The sequence below is a fragment of the Channa argus genome, unplaced genomic scaffold (genome assembly GCF_033026475.1).
Source record: "Channa argus isolate prfri unplaced genomic scaffold, Channa argus male v1.0 Contig020, whole genome shotgun sequence".
NCBI lineage: Eukaryota > Metazoa > Chordata > Actinopteri > Anabantiformes > Channidae > Channa > Channa argus.
Window position 1 is genome coordinate 42,176 of NW_027125239.1, and position 18,623 is coordinate 60,798.

Sequence of the window (18,623 nt, forward strand, 5' to 3'; positions counted from 1 at the left end):
GCAGCAGCACCTGTTTGCTGTTCTTGGTTTCCAAACCTTATTTAGCATTTTTGAATTGTTAGGTTTTGTGCCGTGGTTTTGTTTATAAATTGTATATTTTGTAAATAGTATTAAATCTGTAGGGGTGGACTGCCATTTTCTTTTGATTGTTTTCTCTTGTTTTCACATTAGGGAGTTAGGGTTAGCGACTGTCTTTTGGTTTGTTTATTTCTATCAGGCTAGCTAGCACTTTCTGTGGGAAATGGCTTATTTTGTTTATTATGTTGGCCTTGGTTCGCCCTGAGTTGTAGTGTCATGTTTTGTTTGACACTTTCTTTCGTTTAAAATAAATATCATTCTGTTGGAACATCTCGATCCTGGATTTTGGTTTGGGGATCGGAGAGGGAACATGCTAATTTATCTTTGTATGTTGCACCCTGAGCCCCTAGACAGGGGCGTAACAGACCAGTACAGTTATAGTACTTTGTACTTTGCCACATTTATCTTCTTCTTAGCAAGTGTCATGCATTCTGCTTCTCAAGCGTTTTAAAGAGCTGTTGATGATGTCAAATGCAGCTTACGGCCACACCGCTCTCTAAGCGCCCGATCTCGTCCGATCTCGGCAGCCAAATAGAGCTGGGCCTGGTTAGTACTTGGTAGGAAGACCGCCTGGGAATACCAGGTGCTGTAAGCTTTTTTGCTTGGGTTTACGGGCAGCACAAGCTGGTGTTACTGCCTATTTATTCATAGAAATTGTTCTATATTTTCATCAAATTTTGTTCTTTCATTGCTGTTTTGCTACTTTATTGGTTTGCCAACCATCGTGCTTCATTACTAGTAGACCATGCTACGGTCCTGGCCATATGTGTTGTTTTTATTTTGTTGTTCTTATAGGTGCCCTGCCTGATTGGCCGGATTGGGGGGCAGTACAGGAAGCTGATTGGTCCATCCTACACTTCCTGGAGTTTTAAAAGTACGGTTCCCAACAGCTAGCGAGGCTCTTTCTGGCATCAGCACCTGTTTGCTGTTCTTGGTTTCCAAACCTTATTTAGCATTTTTGAATTGTTAGGTTTTGTGCCGTGGTTTTGTTTATAAATTGTATATTTTGTAAATAGTATTAAATCTGTAGGGGTGAACTGCCATTTTCTTTGGACTGTTTTCACATTAGGGAGTTAGGGTTAGCGACTGTCTTTTGGTTTGTTTATTTCTATCAGGCTAGCTAGCACTTTCTGTGGGAAATGGCTTATTTTGTTTATTATGTTGGCCTTGGTTCGCCCTGAGTTGTAGTGTCATGTTTTGTTTGACACTTTCTTTCGTTTAAAATAAATATCATTCTGTTGGAACATCTCGATCCTGGATTTTGGTTTGGGGATCGGAGAGGGAACATGTTAATTTATCTTTGTATGTTGCACCCTGACCCCCTAGACAGGGGCGTAACAGACCAGTACAGTTATAGTACTTTGTACTTTGCCACATTTATCTTCTTCTTAGCAAGTGTCATGCATTCTGCTTCTCCAGCGTTTTTAAGAGCTGTTGATGATGTCAAATGCAGCTTACGGCCACACCGCTCTCTAAGCGCCCGATGTCGTCCGATCTCGGCAGCTAAACAGAGCCGGGCCTGGTTAGTACTTGGTAGGAAGACCGCCTGGGAATACCAGGTGCTGTAAGCTTTTTTGCTTGGGTTTACGGGCAGCACAAGCTGGTGTTACTGCCTATTTATTCATAGAAATTGTTCTATATTTTCATCAAATTTTGTTCTTTCATTGCTGTTTTGCTACTTTATTGGTTTGTCAACCATCGTGCTTCATTACTAGTAGACCATGTTACGGTCCTGGCCATATGTGTTGTTTTTATTTTGTTGTTCTTATAGGTGCCCTGCCTGATTGGCCGGATTTGGGGGAAGTACAGGAAGCTGATTGGTCCATCCTACACTTCCTGGAGTTTTAAAAGTACGGTTCCCAACAGCTAGCGAGGCTCTTTCTGGCAGCAGCACCTGTTTGCTGTTCTTGGTTTCCAAACCTTATTTAGCATTTTTGAATTGTTAGGTTTTGTGCCGTGGTTTTGTTTATAAATTGTATATTTTGTAAATAGTATTAAATCTGTAGGGGTGGACTGCCATTTTCTTTTGATTGTTTTCTCTTGTTTTCACATTAGGGAGTTAGGGTTAGCGACTGTCTTTTGGTTTGTTTATTTCTATCAGGCTAGCTAGCACTTTCTGTGGGAAATGGCTTATTTTGTTTGTTATGTTGGCCTTGGTTCGCCCTGAGTTGTAGTGTCATGTTTTGTTTGACACTTTCTTTCGTTTAAAATAAATATCATTCTGTTGGAACATCTCGATCCTGGATTTTGGTTTGGGGATCGGAGAGGGAACATGCTAATTTATCTTTGTATGTTGCACCCTGACCCCCTAGACAGGGGCGTAACAGACCAGTACAGTTATAGTAATTTGTACTTTGCCACATTTATCTTCTTCTTAGCAAGTGTCATGCATTCTGCTTCTCCAGCGTTTTTAAGAGCTGTTGATGATGTCAAATGCAGCTTACGGCCACACCGCTCTCTGAGCGCCCGATCTCGTCTGATCTCGGCAGCCAAATAGGGCCGGGCCTGGTTAGTACTTGGTAGGAAGACCGCCTGGGAATACCACGTGCTGTAAGCTTCTTTGCTTGGGTTTACGGGCAGCACAAGCTGGTGTTACTGCCTATTTATTCATATAAATTGTTCTATAATTTCATCAAATTTTGTTCTTTCATTGCTGTTTTGCTACTTTATTGGTTTGCCAACCATCGTGCTTCATTACTAGTAGACCATGTTACGGTCCTGGCCATATGTGTTGTTTTTCTTTTCTTGTTATTATAGGTGCCCTGCCTGATTGGCCGGATTGGGGGGCAGTACAGGAAGCTGATTGGTCCATCCTACACTTCCTGGAGTTTTAAAAGTACGGTTCCCAACAGCTAGCGAGGCTCTTTCTGGCATCAGCACCTGTTTGCTGTTCTTGGTTTCCAAACCTTATTTAGCATTTTTGAATTGTTAGGTTTTGTGCCGTGGTTTTGTTTATAAATTGTATATTTTGTAAATAGTATTAAATCTGTAGGGGTGAACTGCCATTTTCTTTGGACTGTTTTCACATTAGGGAGTTAGGGTTAGCGACTGTCTTTTGGTTTGTTTATTTCTATCAGGCTAGCTAGCACTTTCTGTGGGAAATGGCTTATTTTGTTTATTATGTTGGCCTTGGTTCGCCCTGAGTTGTAGTGTCATGTTTTGTTTGACACTTTCTTTCGTTTAAAATAAATATCATTCTGTTGGAACATCTCGATCCTGGATTTTGGTTTGGGGATCGGAGAGGGAACATGTTAATTTATCTTTGTATGTTGCACCCTGACCCCCTAGACAGGGGCGTAACAGACCAGTACAGTTATAGTACTTTGTACTTTGCCACATTTATCTTCTTCTTAGCAAGTGTCATGCATTCTGCTTCTCCAGCTTTTTTAAGAGCTGTTGATGATGTCAAATGCAGCTTACGGCCACACCGCTCTCTAAGCGCCCGATGTCGTCCGATCTCGGCAGCTAAACAGAGCCGGGCCTGGTTAGTACTTGGTAGGAAGACCGCCTGGGAATACCAGGTGCTGTAAGCTTTTTTGCTTGGGTTTACGGGCAGCACAAGCTGGTGTTACTGCCTATTTATTCATAGAAATTGTTCTATATTTTCATCAAATTTTGTTCTTTCATTGCTGTTTTGCTACTTTATTGGTTTGTCAACCATCGTGCTTCATTACTAGTAGACCATGTTACGGTCCTGGCCATATGTGTTGTTTTTATTTTGTTGTTCTTATAGGTGCCCTGCCTGATTAGCCGGATTTGGGGGAAGTACAGGAAGCTGATTGGTCCATCCTACACTTCCTGGAGTTTTAAAAGTACGGTTCCCAACAGCTAGCGAGGCTCTTTCTGGCAGCAGCACCTGTTTGCTGTTCTTGGTTTCCAAACCTTATTTAGCATTTTTGAATTGTTAGGTTTTGTGCCGTGGTTTTGTTTATAAATTGTATATTTTGTAAATAGTATTAAATCTGTAGGGGTGGACTGCCATTTTCTTTTGATTGTTTTCTCTTGTTTTCACATTAGGGAGTTAGGGTTAGCGACTGTCTTTTGGTTTGTTTATTTCTATCAGGCTAGCTAGCACTTTCTGTGGGAAATGGCTTATTTTGTTTATTATGTTGGCCTTGGTTCGCCCTGAGTTGTAGTGTCATGTTTTGTTTGACACTTTCTTTCGTTTAAAATAAATATCATTCTGTTGGAACATCTCGATCCTGGATTTTGGTTTGGGGATCGGAGAGGGAACATGCTAATTTATCTTTGTATGTTGCACACTGAGCCCCTAGACAGGGGCGTAACAGACCAGTACAGTTATAGTACTTTGTACTTTGCCACATTTATCTTCTTCTTAGCAAGTGTCATGCATTCTGCTTCTCAAGCGTTTTAAAGAGCTGTTGATGATGTCAAATGCAGCTTACGGCCACACCGCTCTCTAAGCGCCCGATCTCGTCCGATCTCGGCAGCCAAATAGAGCCGGGCCTGGTTAGTACTTGGTAGGAAGACCGCCTGGGAATACCAGGTGCTGTAAGCTTTTTTGCTTGGGTTTACGGGCAGCACAAGCTGGTGTTACTGCCTATTTATTCATAGAAATTGTTCTATATTTTCATCAAATTTTGTTCTTTCATTGCTGTTTTGCTACTTTATTGGTTTGCCAACCATCGTGCTTCATTACTAGTAGACCATGCTACGGTCCTGGCCATATGTGTTGTTTTTATTTTGTTGTTCTTATAGGTGCCCTGCCTGATTGGCCGGATTGGGGGGCAGTACAGGAAGCTGATTGGTCCATCCTACACTTCCTGGAGTTTTAAAAGTACGGTTCCCAACAGCTAGCGAGGCTCTTTCTGGCATCAGCACCTGTTTGCTGTTCTTGGTTTCCAAACCTTATTTAGCATTTTTGAATTGTTAGGTTTTGTGCCGTGGTTTTGTTTATAAATTGTATATTTTGTAAATAGTATTAAATCTGTAGGGGTGAACTACCATTTTCTTTGGACTGTTTTCACATTTGGGAGTTAGGGTTAGCGACTGTCTTTTGGTTTGTTTATTTCTATCAGGCTAGCTAACACTTTCTGTGGGAAATGGCTTATTTTGTTTATTATGTTGGCCTTGGTTCGCCCTGAGTTGTAGTGTCATGTTTTGTTTGACACTTTCTTTCGTTTAAAATAAATATCATTCTGTTGGAACATCTCGATCCTGGATTTTGGTTTGGGGATCGGAGAGGGAACATGCTAATTTATCTTTGTATGTTGCACCCTGACCCCCTAGACAGGGGCGTAACAGACCAGTACAGTTATAGTACTTTGTACTTTGCCACATTTATCTTCTTCTTAGCAAGTGTCATGCATTCTGCTTCTCCAGCGTTTTTAAGAGCTGTTGATGATGTCAAATGCAGCTTACGGCCACACCGCTCTCTAAGCGCCCGATCTCGTCCGATCTCGGCAGCCAAATAGAGCCGGGCCTGGTTAGTACTTGGTAGGAAGACCGCCTGGGAATACCAGGTGCTGTAAGCTTTTTTGCTTGGGTTTACGGGCAGCACAAGCTGGTGTTACTGCCTATTTATTCATAGAAATTGTTCTATATTTTCATCAAATTTTGTTCTTTCATTGCTGTTTTGCTACTTTATTGGTTTGCCAACCATCGTGCTTCATTACTAGTAGACCATGTTACGGTCCTGGCCATATGTGTTGTTTTTATTTTGTTGTTCTTATAGGTGCCCTGCCTGATTGGCCGGATTTGGGGGCAGTACAGGAAGCTGATTGGTCCATCCTACACTTCCTGGAGTTTTAAAAGTACGGTTCCCAACGGCTAGCGAGGCTCTTTCTGGCATCAGCACCTGTTTGCTGTTCTTGGTTTCCAAACCTTATTTAGCATTTTTGAATTGTTAGGTTTTGTGCCGTGGTTTTGTTTATAAATTGTATATTTTGTAAATAGTATTAAATCTGTAGGGGTGAACTGCCATTTTCTTTGGACTGTTTTCACATTAGGGAGTTAGGGTTAGCGACTGTCTTTTGGTTTGTTTATTTCTATCAGGCTAGCTAGCACTTTCTGTGGGAAATGGCTTATTTTGTTTATTATGTTGGCCTTGGTTCGCCCTGAGTTGTGTCATTTTTTGTTTGTCACTTTCTTTCGTTTAAAATAAATATCATTCTGTTGGAACATCTCGATCCTGGATTTTGGTTTGGGGATCGGAGAGGGAACATGCTAATTTATCTTTGTATGTTGCACCCTGACCCCCTAGACAGGGGCGTAACAGACCAGTACAGTTATAGTACTTTGTACTTTGCCACATTTATCTTCTTCTTAGCAAGTGTCATGCATTCTGCTTCTCCAGCGTTTTTAAGAGCTGTTGATGATGTCAAATGCAGCTTACGGCCCCACCGCTCTCTAAGCGCCCGATCTCGTCCGATCTCGGCAGCCAAATAGAGCCGGGCCTGGTTAGTACTTGGTAGGAAGACCGCCTGGGAATACCAGGTGCTGTAAGCTTTTTTGCTTGGGTTTACGGGCAGCACAAGCTGGTGTTACTGCCTATTTATTCATAGAAATTGTTCTATATTTTCATCAAATTTTGTTCTTTCATTGCTGTTTTGCTACTTTATTGGTTTGCCAACCATCGTGCTTCATTACTAGTAGACCATGTTACGGTCCTGGCCATATGTGTTGTTTTTATTTTCTTGTTCTTATAGGTGCCCTGCCTGATTGGCCGGATTGGGGGGCAGTACAGGAAGCTGATTGGTCCATCCTACACTTCCTGGAGTTTTAAAAGTATGGTTCCCAACAGCAAGCGAGGCTCTTTCTGGCATCAGCACCTGTTTGCTGTTCTTGGTTTCCAAACCTTATTTAGCATTTTTTAATTGTTAGGTTTTGTGACGTGGTTTTGTTATAAATTGTATATTTTGTAAATAGTATTAAATCTGTAGGGGTGAACTGCCATTTTCTTTGGACCGTTTTCACATTAGGGAGTTAGGGTTAGCGACTGTCTTTTGGTTTGTTTATTTCTATCAGGCTTGCTAGCACTTTCTGTGGGAAATGGCTTATTTTGTTTATTATGTTGGCCTTGGTTCGCCCTGAGTTGTAGTGTCATGTTTTGTTTGACACTTTCTTTCGTTTAAAATAAATATCATTCTGTTGGAACATCTCGATCCTGGATTTTGGTTTGGGGATCGGAGAGGGAACATGCTAATTTATCTTTGTATGTTGCACCCTGACCCCCTAGACAGGGGCGTAACAGACCAGTACAGTTATAGTACTTTGTACTTTGCCACATTTATCTTCTTCTTAGCAAGTGTCATGCATTCTGCTTCTCAAGCGTTTTAAAGAGCTGTTGATGATGTCAAATGCAGCTTACGGCCACACCGCTCTCTAAGCGCCCGATCTCGTCCGATCTCGGCAGCCAAATAGAGCTGGGCCTGGTTAGTACTTGGTAGGAAGACCGCCTGGGAATACCAGGTGCTGTAAGCTTTTTTGCTTGGGTTTACGGGCAGCACAAGCTGGTGTTACTGCCTATTTATTCATAGAAATTGTTCTATATTTTCATCAAATTTTGTTCTTTCATTGCTGTTTTGCTACTTTATTGGTTTGCCAACCATCGTGCTTCATTACTAGTAGACCATGCTACGGTCCTGGCCATATGTGTTGTTTTTATTTTGTTGTTCTTATAGGTGCCCTGCCTGATTGGCCGGATTGGGGGGCAGTACAGGAAGCTGATTGGTCCATCCTACACTTCCTGGAGTTTTAAAAGTACGGTTCCCAACAGCTAGCGAGGCTCTTTCTGGCATCAGCACCTGTTTGCTGTTCTTGGTTTCCAAACCTTATTTAGCATTTTTGAATTGTTAGGTTTTGTGCCGTGGTTTTGTTTATAAATTGTATATTTTGTAAATAGTATTAAATCTGTAGGGGTGAACTGCCATTTTCTTTGGACTGTTTTCACATTAGGGAGTTAGGGTTAGCGACTGTCTTTTGGTTTGTTTATTTCTATCAGGCTAGCTAGCACTTTCTGTGGGAAATGGCTTATTTTGTTTATTATGTTGGCCTTGGTTCGCCCTGAGTTGTAGTGTCATGTTTTGTTTGACACTTTCTTTCGTTTAAAATAAATATCATTCTGTTGGAACATCTCGATCCTGGATTTTGGTTTGGGGATCGGAGAGGGAACATGTTAATTTATCTTTGTATGTTGCACCCTGACCCCCTAGACAGGGGCGTAACAGACCAGTACAGTTATAGTACTTTGTACTTTGCCACATTTATCTTCTTCTTAGCAAGTGTCATGCATTCTGCTTCTCCAGCGTTTTTAAGAGCTGTTGATGATGTCAAATGCAGCTTACGGCCACACCGCTCTCTAAGCGCCCGATGTCGTCCGATCTCGGCAGCTAAACAGAGCCGGGCCTGGTTAGTACTTGGTAGGAAGACCGCCTGGGAATACCAGGTGCTGTAAGCTTTTTTGCTTGGGTTTACGGGCAGCACAAGCTGGTGTTACTGCCTATTTATTCATAGAAATTGTTCTATATTTTCATCAAATTTTGTTCTTTCATTGCTGTTTTGCTACTTTATTGGTTTGTCAACCATCGTGCTTCATTACTAGTAGACCATGTTACGGTCCTGGCCATATGTGTTGTTTTTATTTTGTTGTTCTTATAGGTGCCCTACCTGATTGGCCGGATTTGGGGGAAGTACAGGAAGCTGATTGGTCCATCCTACACTTCCTGGAGTTTTAAAAGTACGGTTCCCAACAGCTAGCGAGGCTCTTTCTGGCAGCAGCACCTGTTTGCTGTTCTTGGTTTCCAAACCTTATTTAGCATTTTTGAATTGTTAGGTTTTGTGCCGTGGTTTTGTTTATAAATTGTATATTTTGTAAATAGTATTAAATCTGTAGGGGTGGACTGCCATTTTCTTTTGATTGTTTTCTCTTGTTTTCACATTAGGGAGTTAGGGTTAGCGACTGTCTTTTGGTTTGTTTATTTCTATCAGGCTAGCTAGCACTTTCTGTGGGAAATGGCTTATTTTGTTTGTTATGTTGGCCTTGGTTCGCCCTGAGTTGTAGTGTCATGTTTTGTTTGACACTTTCTTTCGTTTAAAATAAATATCATTCTGTTGGAACATCTCGATCCTGGATTTTGGTTTGGGGATCGGAGAGGGAACATGCTAATTTATCTTTGTATGTTGCACCCTGACCCCCTAGACAGGGGCGTAACAGACCAGTACAGTTATAGTAATTTGTACTTTGCCACATTTATCTTCTTCTTAGCAAGTGTCATGCATTCTGCTTCTCCAGCGTTTTTAAGAGCTGTTGATGATGTCAAATGCAGCTTACGGCCACACCGCTCTCTGAGCGCCCGATCTCGTCTGATCTCGGCAGCCAAATAGGGCCGGGCCTGGTTAGTACTTGGTAGGAAGACCGCCTGGGAATACCACGTGCTGTAAGCTTCTTTGCTTGGGTTTACGGGCAGCACAAGCTGGTGTTACTGCCTATTTATTCATATAAATTGTTCTATAATTTCATCAAATTTTGTTCTTTCATTGCTGTTTTGCTACTTTATTGGTTTGCCAACCATCGTGCTTCATTACTAGTAGACCATGTTACGGTCCTGGCCATATGTGTTGTTTTTCTTTTCTTGTTATTATAGGTGCCCTGCCTGATTGGCCGGATTGGGGGGCAGTACAGGAAGCTGATTGGTCCATCCTACACTTCCTGGAGTTTTAAAAGTACGGTTCCCAACAGCTAGCGAGGCTCTTTCTGGCATCAGCACCTGTTTGCTGTTCTTGGTTTCCAAACCTTATTTAGCATTTTTGAATTGTTAGGTTTTGTGCCGTGGTTTTGTTTATAAATTGTATATTTTGTAAATAGTATTAAATCTGTAGGGGTGAACTGCCATTTTCTTTGGACTGTTTTCACATTAGGGAGTTAGGGTTAGCGACTGTCTTTTGGTTTGTTTATTTCTATCAGGCTAGCTAGCACTTTCTGTGGGAAATGGCTTATTTTGTTTATTATGTTGGCCTTGGTTCGCCCTGAGTTGTAGTGTCATGTTTTGTTTGACACTTTCTTTCGTTTAAAATAAATATCATTCTGTTGGAACATCTCGATCCTGGATTTTGGTTTGGGGATCGGAGAGGGAACATGTTAATTTATCTTTGTATGTTGCACCCTGACCCCCTAGACAGGGGCGTAACAGACCAGTACAGTTATAGTACTTTGTACTTTGCCACATTTATCTTCTTCTTAGCAAGTGTCATGCATTCTGCTTCTCCAGCTTTTTTAAGAGCTGTTGATGATGTCAAATGCAGCTTACGGCCACACCGCTCTCTAAGCGCCCGATGTCGTCCGATCTCGGCAGCTAAACAGAGCCGGGCCTGGTTAGTACTTGGTAGGAAGACCGCCTGGGAATACCAGGTGCTGTAAGCTTTTTTGCTTGGGTTTACGGGCAGCACAAGCTGGTGTTACTGCCTATTTATTCATAGAAATTGTTCTATATTTTCATCAAATTTTGTTCTTTCATTGCTGTTTTGCTACTTTATTGGTTTGTCAACCATCGTGCTTCATTACTAGTAGACCATGTTACGGTCCTGGCCATATGTGTTGTTTTTATTTTGTTGTTCTTATAGGTGCCCTGCCTGATTAGCCGGATTTGGGGGAAGTACAGGAAGCTGATTGGTCCATCCTACACTTCCTGGAGTTTTAAAAGTACGGTTCCCAACAGCTAGCGAGGCTCTTTCTGGCAGCAGCACCTGTTTGCTGTTCTTGGTTTCCAAACCTTATTTAGCATTTTTGAATTGTTAGGTTTTGTGCCGTGGTTTTGTTTATAAATTGTATATTTTGTAAATAGTATTAAATCTGTAGGGGTGGACTGCCATTTTCTTTTGATTGTTTTCTCTTGTTTTCACATTAGGGAGTTAGGGTTAGCGACTGTCTTTTGGTTTGTTTATTTCTATCAGGCTAGCTAGCACTTTCTGTGGGAAATGGCTTATTTTGTTTATTATGTTGGCCTTGGTTCGCCCTGAGTTGTAGTGTCATGTTTTGTTTGACACTTTCTTTCGTTTAAAATAAATATCATTCTGTTGGAACATCTCGATCCTGGATTTTGGTTTGGGGATCGGAGAGGGAACATGCTAATTTATCTTTGTATGTTGCACACTGAGCCCCTAGACAGGGGCGTAACAGACCAGTACAGTTATAGTACTTTGTACTTTGCCACATTTATCTTCTTCTTAGCAAGTGTCATGCATTCTGCTTCTCAAGCGTTTTAAAGAGCTGTTGATGATGTCAAATGCAGCTTACGGCCACACCGCTCTCTAAGCGCCCGATCTCGTCCGATCTCGGCAGCCAAATAGAGCCGGGCCTGGTTAGTACTTGGTAGGAAGACCGCCTGGGAATACCAGGTGCTGTAAGCTTTTTTGCTTGGGTTTACGGGCAGCACAAGCTGGTGTTACTGCCTATTTATTCATAGAAATTGTTCTATATTTTCATCAAATTTTGTTCTTTCATTGCTGTTTTGCTACTTTATTGGTTTGCCAACCATCGTGCTTCATTACTAGTAGACCATGCTACGGTCCTGGCCATATGTGTTGTTTTTATTTTGTTGTTCTTATAGGTGCCCTGCCTGATTGGCCGGATTGGGGGGCAGTACAGGAAGCTGATTGGTCCATCCTACACTTCCTGGAGTTTTAAAAGTACGGTTCCCAACAGCTAGCGAGGCTCTTTCTGGCATCAGCACCTGTTTGCTGTTCTTGGTTTCCAAACCTTATTTAGCATTTTTGAATTGTTAGGTTTTGTGCCGTGGTTTTGTTTATAAATTGTATATTTTGTAAATAGTATTAAATCTGTAGGGGTGAACTACCATTTTCTTTGGACTGTTTTCACATTTGGGAGTTAGGGTTAGCGACTGTCTTTTGGTTTGTTTATTTCTATCAGGCTAGCTAACACTTTCTGTGGGAAATGGCTTATTTTGTTTATTATGTTGGCCTTGGTTCGCCCTGAGTTGTAGTGTCATGTTTTGTTTGACACTTTCTTTCGTTTAAAATAAATATCATTCTGTTGGAACATCTCGATCCTGGATTTTGGTTTGGGGATCGGAGAGGGAACATGCTAATTTATCTTTGTATGTTGCACCCTGACCCCCTAGACAGGGGCGTAACAGACCAGTACAGTTATAGTACTTTGTACTTTGCCACATTTATCTTCTTCTTAGCAAGTGTCATGCATTCTGCTTCTCCAGCGTTTTTAAGAGCTGTTGATGATGTCAAATGCAGCTTACGGCCACACCGCTCTCTAAGCGCCCGATCTCGTCCGATCTCGGCAGCCAAATAGAGCCGGGCCTGGTTAGTACTTGGTAGGAAGACCGCCTGGGAATACCAGGTGCTGTAAGCTTTTTTGCTTGGGTTTACGGGCAGCACAAGCTGGTGTTACTGCCTATTTATTCATAGAAATTGTTCTATATTTTCATCAAATTTTGTTCTTTCATTGCTGTTTTGCTACTTTATTGGTTTGCCAACCATCGTGCTTCATTACTAGTAGACCATGTTACGGTCCTGGCCATATGTGTTGTTTTTATTTTGTTGTTCTTATAGGTGCCCTGCCTGATTGGCCGGATTTGGGGGCAGTACAGGAAGCTGATTGGTCCATCCTACACTTCCTGGAGTTTTAAAAGTACGGTTCCCAACGGCTAGCGAGGCTCTTTCTGGCATCAGCACCTGTTTGCTGTTCTTGGTTTCCAAACCTTATTTAGCATTTTTGAATTGTTAGGTTTTGTGCCGTGGTTTTGTTTATAAATTGTATATTTTGTAAATAGTATTAAATCTGTAGGGGTGAACTGCCATTTTCTTTGGACTGTTTTCACATTAGGGAGTTAGGGTTAGCGACTGTCTTTTGGTTTGTTTATTTCTATCAGGCTAGCTAGCACTTTCTGTGGGAAATGGCTTATTTTGTTTATTATGTTGGCCTTGGTTCGCCCTGAGTTGTGTCATTTTTTGTTTGTCACTTTCTTTCGTTTAAAATAAATATCATTCTGTTGGAACATCTCGATCCTGGATTTTGGTTTGGGGATCGGAGAGGGAACATGCTAATTTATCTTTGTATGTTGCACCCTGACCCCCTAGACAGGGGCGTAACAGACCAGTACAGTTATAGTACTTTGTACTTTGCCACATTTATCTTCTTCTTAGCAAGTGTCATGCATTCTGCTTCTCCAGCGTTTTTAAGAGCTGTTGATGATGTCAAATGCAGCTTACGGCCCCACCGCTCTCTAAGCGCCTGATCTCGTCCGATCTCGGCAGCCAAATAGAGCCGGGCCTGGTTAGTACTTGGTAGGAAGACCGCCTGGGAATACCAGGTGCTGTAAGCTTTTTTGCTTGGGTTTACGGGCAGCACAAGCTGGTGTTACTGCCTATTTATTCATAGAAATTGTTCTATATTTTCATCAAATTTTGTTCTTTCATTGCTGTTTTGCTACTTTATTGGTTTGCCAACCATCGTGCTTCATTACTAGTAGACCATGTTACGGTCCTGGCCATATGTGTTGTTTTTATTTTCTTGTTCTTATAGGTGCCCTGCCTGATTGGCCGGATTGGGGGGCAGTACAGGAAGCTGATTGGTCCATCCTACACTTCCTGGAGTTTTAAAAGTATGGTTCCCAACAGCAAGCGAGGCTCTTTCTGGCATCAGCACCTGTTTGCTGTTCTTGGTTTCCAAACCTTATTTAGCATTTTTTAATTGTTAGGTTTTGTGACGTGGTTTTGTTATAAATTGTATATTTTGTAAATAGTATTAAATCTGTAGGGGTGAACTGCCATTTTCTTTGGACCGTTTTCACATTAGGGAGTTAGGGTTAGCGACTGTCTTTTGGTTTGTTTATTTCTATCAGGCTTGCTAGCACTTTCTGTGGGAAATGGCTTATTTTGTTTATTATGTTGGCCTTGGTTCGCCCTGAGTTGTAGTGTCATGTTTTGTTTGACACTTTCTTTCGTTTAAAATAAATATCATTCTGTTGGAACATCTCGATCCTGGATTTTGGTTTGGGGATCGGAGAGGGAACATGCTAATTTATCTTTGTATGTTGCACCCTGACCCCCTAGACAGGGGCGTAACAGACCAGTACAGTTATAGTACTTTGTACTTTGCCACATTTATCTTCTTCTTAGCAAGTGTCATGCATTCTGCTTCTCTAGCGTTTTTAAGAGCTGTTGATGATGTCAAATGCAGCTTACGGCCCCACCGCTCTCTAAGCGCCTGATCTCGTCCGATCTCGGCAGCCAAATAGAGCCGGGCCTGGTTAGTACTTGGTAGGAAGACCGCCTGGGAATACCAGGTGCTGTAAGCTTTTTTGCTTGGGTTTACGGGCAGCACAAGCTGGTGTTACTGCCTATTTATTCATAGAAATTGTTCTATATTTTCATCAAATTTTGTTCTTTCATTGCTGTTTTGCTACTTTATTGGTTTGCCAACCATCGTGCTTCATTACTAGTAGACCATGTTACGGTCCTGGCCATATGTGTTGTTTTTATTTTGTTGTTCTTATAGGTGCCCTGCCTGATTGGCCGGATTGGGGGGCAGTACAGGAAGCTGATTGGTCCATCCTACACTTCCTGGAGTTTTAAAAGTACGGTTCCCAACAGCTAGCGAGGCTCTTTCTGGCATCAGCACCTGTTTGCTGTTCTTGGTTTCCAAACCTTATTTAGCATTTTTGAATTGTTAGGTTTTGTGCCGTGGTTTTGTTTATAAATTGTATATTTTGTAAATAGTATTAAATCTGTAGGGGTGAACTGCCATTTTCTTTGGAGTGTTTTCACATTAGGGAGTTAGGGTTAGCGACTATCTTTTGGTTTGTTTATTTCTATCAGGCTAGCTAACACTTTCTGTGGGAAATGGCTTATTTTGTTTATTATGTTGGCCTTGGTTCGCCCTGAGTTGTAGTGTCATGTTTTGTTTGACACTTTCTTTCGTTTAAAATAAATATCATTCTGTTGGAACATCTCGATCCTGGATTTTGGTTTGGGGATCGGAGAGGGAACATGCTAATTTATCTTTGTATGTTGCACCCTGAGCCCCTAGACAGGGGCGTAACAGACCAGTACAGTTATAGTACTTTCTACTTTGCCACATTTATCTTCTTCTTAGCAAGTGTCATGCATTCTGCTTCTCCAGCGTTTTTAAGAGCTGTTGATGATGTCAAATGCAGCTTACGGCCACACCGCTCTCTGAGCGCCCGATCTCGTCCGATCTCGGCAGCCAAATAGGGCAGGGCGTGGTTAGTACTTGGTAGGAAGACCGCCTGGGAATACCACGTGCTGTAAGCTTTTTTGCTTGGGTTTACGGGCAGCACAAGCTGGTGTTACTGCCTATTTATTCATAGAAATTGTTCTATATTTTCATCAAATTTTGTTCTTTCATTGCTGTTTTGCTACTTTATTGGTTTGCCAACCATCGTGCTTCATTACTAGTAGACCATGTTACGGTCCTGGCCATATGTGTTGTTTTTATTTTCTTGTTCTTATAGGTGCCCTGCCTGATTGGTCGGATTGGGGGGCAGTACAGGAAGCTGATTGGTCCATCCTACACTTCCTGGAGTTTTAAAAGTACGGTTCTCAACAGCTAGCGAGGCTCTTTCTGGCATCAGCACCTGTTTGCTGTTCTTGGTTTCCAAACCTTATTTAGCATTTTTGAATTGTTAGGTTTTGTGCCGTGGTTTTGTTTATAGATTGTATATTTTGTAAATAGTATTAAATCTGTAGGGGTGAACTGCCATTTTCTTTGGACTGTTTTCACATTAGGGAGTTAGGGTTAGCGACTGTCTTTTGGTTTGTTTATTTCTATCAGGCTAGCTAGCACTTTCTGTGGGAAATGGCTTATTTTGTTTGTTATGTTGGCCTTGGTTCGCCCTGAGTTGTAGTGTCATGTTTTGTTTGACACTTTCTTTCGTTTAAAATAAATATCATTCTGTTGGAACATCTCGATCCTGGATTTTGGTTTGGGGATCGGAGAGGGAACATGCTAATTTATCTTTGTATGTTGCACCCTGACCCCCTAGACAGGGGCGTAACAGACCAGTACAGTTATAGTAATTTGTACTTTGCCACATTTATCTTCTTCTTAGCAAGTGTCATGCATTCTGCTTCTCCAGCGTTTTTAAGAGCTGTTGATGATGTCAAATGCAGCTTACGGCCACACCGCTCTCTGAGCGCCCGATCTCGTCCGATCTCGGCAGCCAAATAGGGCCGGGCCTGGTTAGTACTTGGTAGGAAGACCGCCTGGGAATACCACGTGCTGTAAGCTTCTTTGCTTGGGTTTACGGGCAGCACAAGCTGGTGTTACTGCCTATTTATTCATATAAATTGTTCTATAATTTCATCAAATTTTGTTCTTTCATTGCTGTTTTGCTACTTTATTGGTTTGCCAACCATCGTGCTTCATTACTAGTAGACCATGTTACGGTCCTGGCCATATGTGTTGTTTTTCTTTTCTTGTTATTATAGGTGCCCTGCCTGATTGGCCGGATTGGGGGGCAGTACAGGAAGCTGATTGGTCCATCCTACACTTCCTGGAGTTTTAAAAGTACGGTTCCCAACAGCTAGCGAGGCTCTTTCTGGCATCAGCACCTGTTTGCTGTTCTTGGTTTCCAAACCTTATTTAGCATTTTTGAATTGTTAGGTTTTGTGCCGTGGTTTTGTTTATAAATTGTATATTTTGTAAATAGTATTAAATCTGTAGGGGTGAACTGCCATTTTCTTTGGACTGTTTTCACATTAGGGAGTTAGGGTTAGCGACTGTCTTTTGGTTTGTTTATTTCTATCAGGCTAGCTAGCACTTTCTGTGGGAAATGGCTTATTTTGTTTATTATGTTGGCCTTGGTTCGCCCTGAGTTGTAGTGTCATGTTTTGTTTGACACTTTCTTTCGTTTAAAATAAATATCATTCTGTTGGAACATCTCGATCCTGGATTTTGGTTTGGGGATCGGAGAGGGAACATGTTAATTTATCTTTGTATGTTGCACCCTGACCCCCTAGACAGGGGCGTAACAGACCAGTACAGTTATAGTACTTTGTACTTTGCCACATTTATCTTCTTCTTAGCAAGTGTCATGCATTCTGCTTCTCCAGCGTTTTTAAGAGCTGTTGATGATGTCAAATGCAGCTTACGGCCACACCGCTCTCTAAGCGCCCGATGTCGTCCGATCTCGGCAGCTAAACAGAGCCGGGCCTGGTTAGTACTTGGTAGGAAGACCGCCTGGGAATACCAGGTGCTGTAAGCTTTTTTGCTTGGGTTTACGGGCAGCACAAGCTGGTGTTACTGCCTATTTATTCATAGAAATTGTTCTATATTTTCATCAAATTTTGTTCTTTCATTGCTGTTTTGCTACTTTATTGGTTTGTCAACCATCGTGCTTCATTACTAGTAGACCATGTTACGGTCCTGGCCATATGTGTTGTTTTTATTTTGTTGTTCTTATAGGTGCCCTGCCTGATTAGCCGGATTTGGGGGAAGTACAGGAAGCTGATTGGTCCATCCTACACTTCCTGGAGTTTTAAAAGTACGGTTCCCAACAGCTAGCGAGGCTCTTTCTGGCAGCAGCACCTGTTTGCTGTTCTTGGTTTCCAAACCTTATTTAGCATTTTTGAATTGTTAGGTTTTGTGCCGTGGTTTTGTTTATAAATTGTATATTTTGTAAATAGTATTAAATCTGTAGGGGTGGACTGCCATTTTCTTTTGATTGTTTTCTCTTGTTTTCACATTAGGGAGTTAGGGTTAGCGACTGTCTTTTGGTTTGTTTATTTCTATCAGGCTAGCTAGCACTTTCTGTGGGAAATGGCTTATTTTGTTTATTATGTTGGCCTTGGTTCGCCCTGAGTTGTAGTGTCATGTTTTGTTTGACACTTTCTTTCGTTTAAAATAAATATCATTCTGTTGGAACATCTCGATCCTGGATTTTGGTTTGGGGATCGGAGAGGGAACATGCTAATTTATCTTTGTATGTTGCACCCTGAGCCCCTAGACAGGGGCGTAACAGACCAGTACAGTTATAGTACTTTGTACTTTGCCACATTTATCTTCTTCTTAGCAAGTGTCATGCATTCTGCTTCTCAAGCGTTTTAAAGAGCTGTTGATGATGTCAAATGCAGCTTACGGCCACACCGCTCTCTAAGCGCCCGATCTCGTCCGATCTCGGCAGCCAAATAGAGCCGGGCCTGGTTAGTACTTGGTAGGAAGACCGCCTGGGAATACCAGGTGCTGTAAGCTTTTTTGCTTGGGTTTACGGGCAGCACAAGCTGGTGTTACTGCCTATTTATTCATAGAAATTGTTCTATATTTTCATCAAATTTTGTTCTTTCATTGCTGTTTTGCTACTTTATTGGTTTGCCAACCATCGTGCTTCATTACTAGTAGACCATGTTACGGTCCTGGCCATATGTGTTGTTTTTATTTTCTTGTTCTTATAGGTGCCCTGCCTGATTGGCCGGATTGGGGGGCAGTACAGGAAGCTGATTGGTCCATCCTACACTTCCTGGAGTTTTAAAAGTACGATTCCCAACAGCAAGCGAGGCTCTTTCTGGCATCAGCACCTGTTTGCTGTTCTTGG

At 41.9% G+C, this 18,623-nt stretch overlaps 19 pseudogenes; all 19 read left to right on the top strand.

Moving 5' to 3' along the window:
* The first annotated feature begins 554 nt into the window (after window positions 1-554).
* LOC137114816 (5S ribosomal RNA) lies at window positions 555-673 on the top strand (annotated as a pseudogene).
* Window positions 674-1,530: 857 nt separating this feature from the next.
* LOC137114597 (5S ribosomal RNA) lies at window positions 1,531-1,649 on the top strand (annotated as a pseudogene).
* Window positions 1,650-2,516: 867 nt separating this feature from the next.
* Window positions 2,517-2,635, top strand: LOC137114687 (5S ribosomal RNA; annotated as a pseudogene).
* An 857-nt stretch (window positions 2,636-3,492) lies between these two features.
* LOC137114598 (5S ribosomal RNA) lies at window positions 3,493-3,611 on the top strand (annotated as a pseudogene).
* An 867-nt stretch (window positions 3,612-4,478) lies between these two features.
* On the top strand, window positions 4,479-4,597 carry LOC137115074 (5S ribosomal RNA; annotated as a pseudogene).
* An 857-nt stretch (window positions 4,598-5,454) lies between these two features.
* LOC137115085 (5S ribosomal RNA) lies at window positions 5,455-5,573 on the top strand (annotated as a pseudogene).
* Window positions 5,574-6,427: 854 nt separating this feature from the next.
* On the top strand, window positions 6,428-6,546 carry LOC137115265 (5S ribosomal RNA; annotated as a pseudogene).
* An 856-nt stretch (window positions 6,547-7,402) lies between these two features.
* Window positions 7,403-7,521, top strand: LOC137114828 (5S ribosomal RNA; annotated as a pseudogene).
* An 857-nt stretch (window positions 7,522-8,378) lies between these two features.
* LOC137114599 (5S ribosomal RNA) lies at window positions 8,379-8,497 on the top strand (annotated as a pseudogene).
* Window positions 8,498-9,364: 867 nt separating this feature from the next.
* On the top strand, window positions 9,365-9,483 carry LOC137114688 (5S ribosomal RNA; annotated as a pseudogene).
* Window positions 9,484-10,340: 857 nt separating this feature from the next.
* On the top strand, window positions 10,341-10,459 carry LOC137114600 (5S ribosomal RNA; annotated as a pseudogene).
* Window positions 10,460-11,326: 867 nt separating this feature from the next.
* LOC137115097 (5S ribosomal RNA) lies at window positions 11,327-11,445 on the top strand (annotated as a pseudogene).
* An 857-nt stretch (window positions 11,446-12,302) lies between these two features.
* LOC137115108 (5S ribosomal RNA) lies at window positions 12,303-12,421 on the top strand (annotated as a pseudogene).
* Window positions 12,422-13,275: 854 nt separating this feature from the next.
* LOC137114665 (5S ribosomal RNA) lies at window positions 13,276-13,394 on the top strand (annotated as a pseudogene).
* An 856-nt stretch (window positions 13,395-14,250) lies between these two features.
* Window positions 14,251-14,369, top strand: LOC137114666 (5S ribosomal RNA; annotated as a pseudogene).
* An 857-nt stretch (window positions 14,370-15,226) lies between these two features.
* Window positions 15,227-15,345, top strand: LOC137115264 (5S ribosomal RNA; annotated as a pseudogene).
* Window positions 15,346-16,202: 857 nt separating this feature from the next.
* On the top strand, window positions 16,203-16,321 carry LOC137114679 (5S ribosomal RNA; annotated as a pseudogene).
* Window positions 16,322-17,178: 857 nt separating this feature from the next.
* Window positions 17,179-17,297, top strand: LOC137114601 (5S ribosomal RNA; annotated as a pseudogene).
* Window positions 17,298-18,164: 867 nt separating this feature from the next.
* Window positions 18,165-18,283, top strand: LOC137115120 (5S ribosomal RNA; annotated as a pseudogene).
* The last annotated feature ends 340 nt before the right edge of the window (window positions 18,284-18,623 follow it).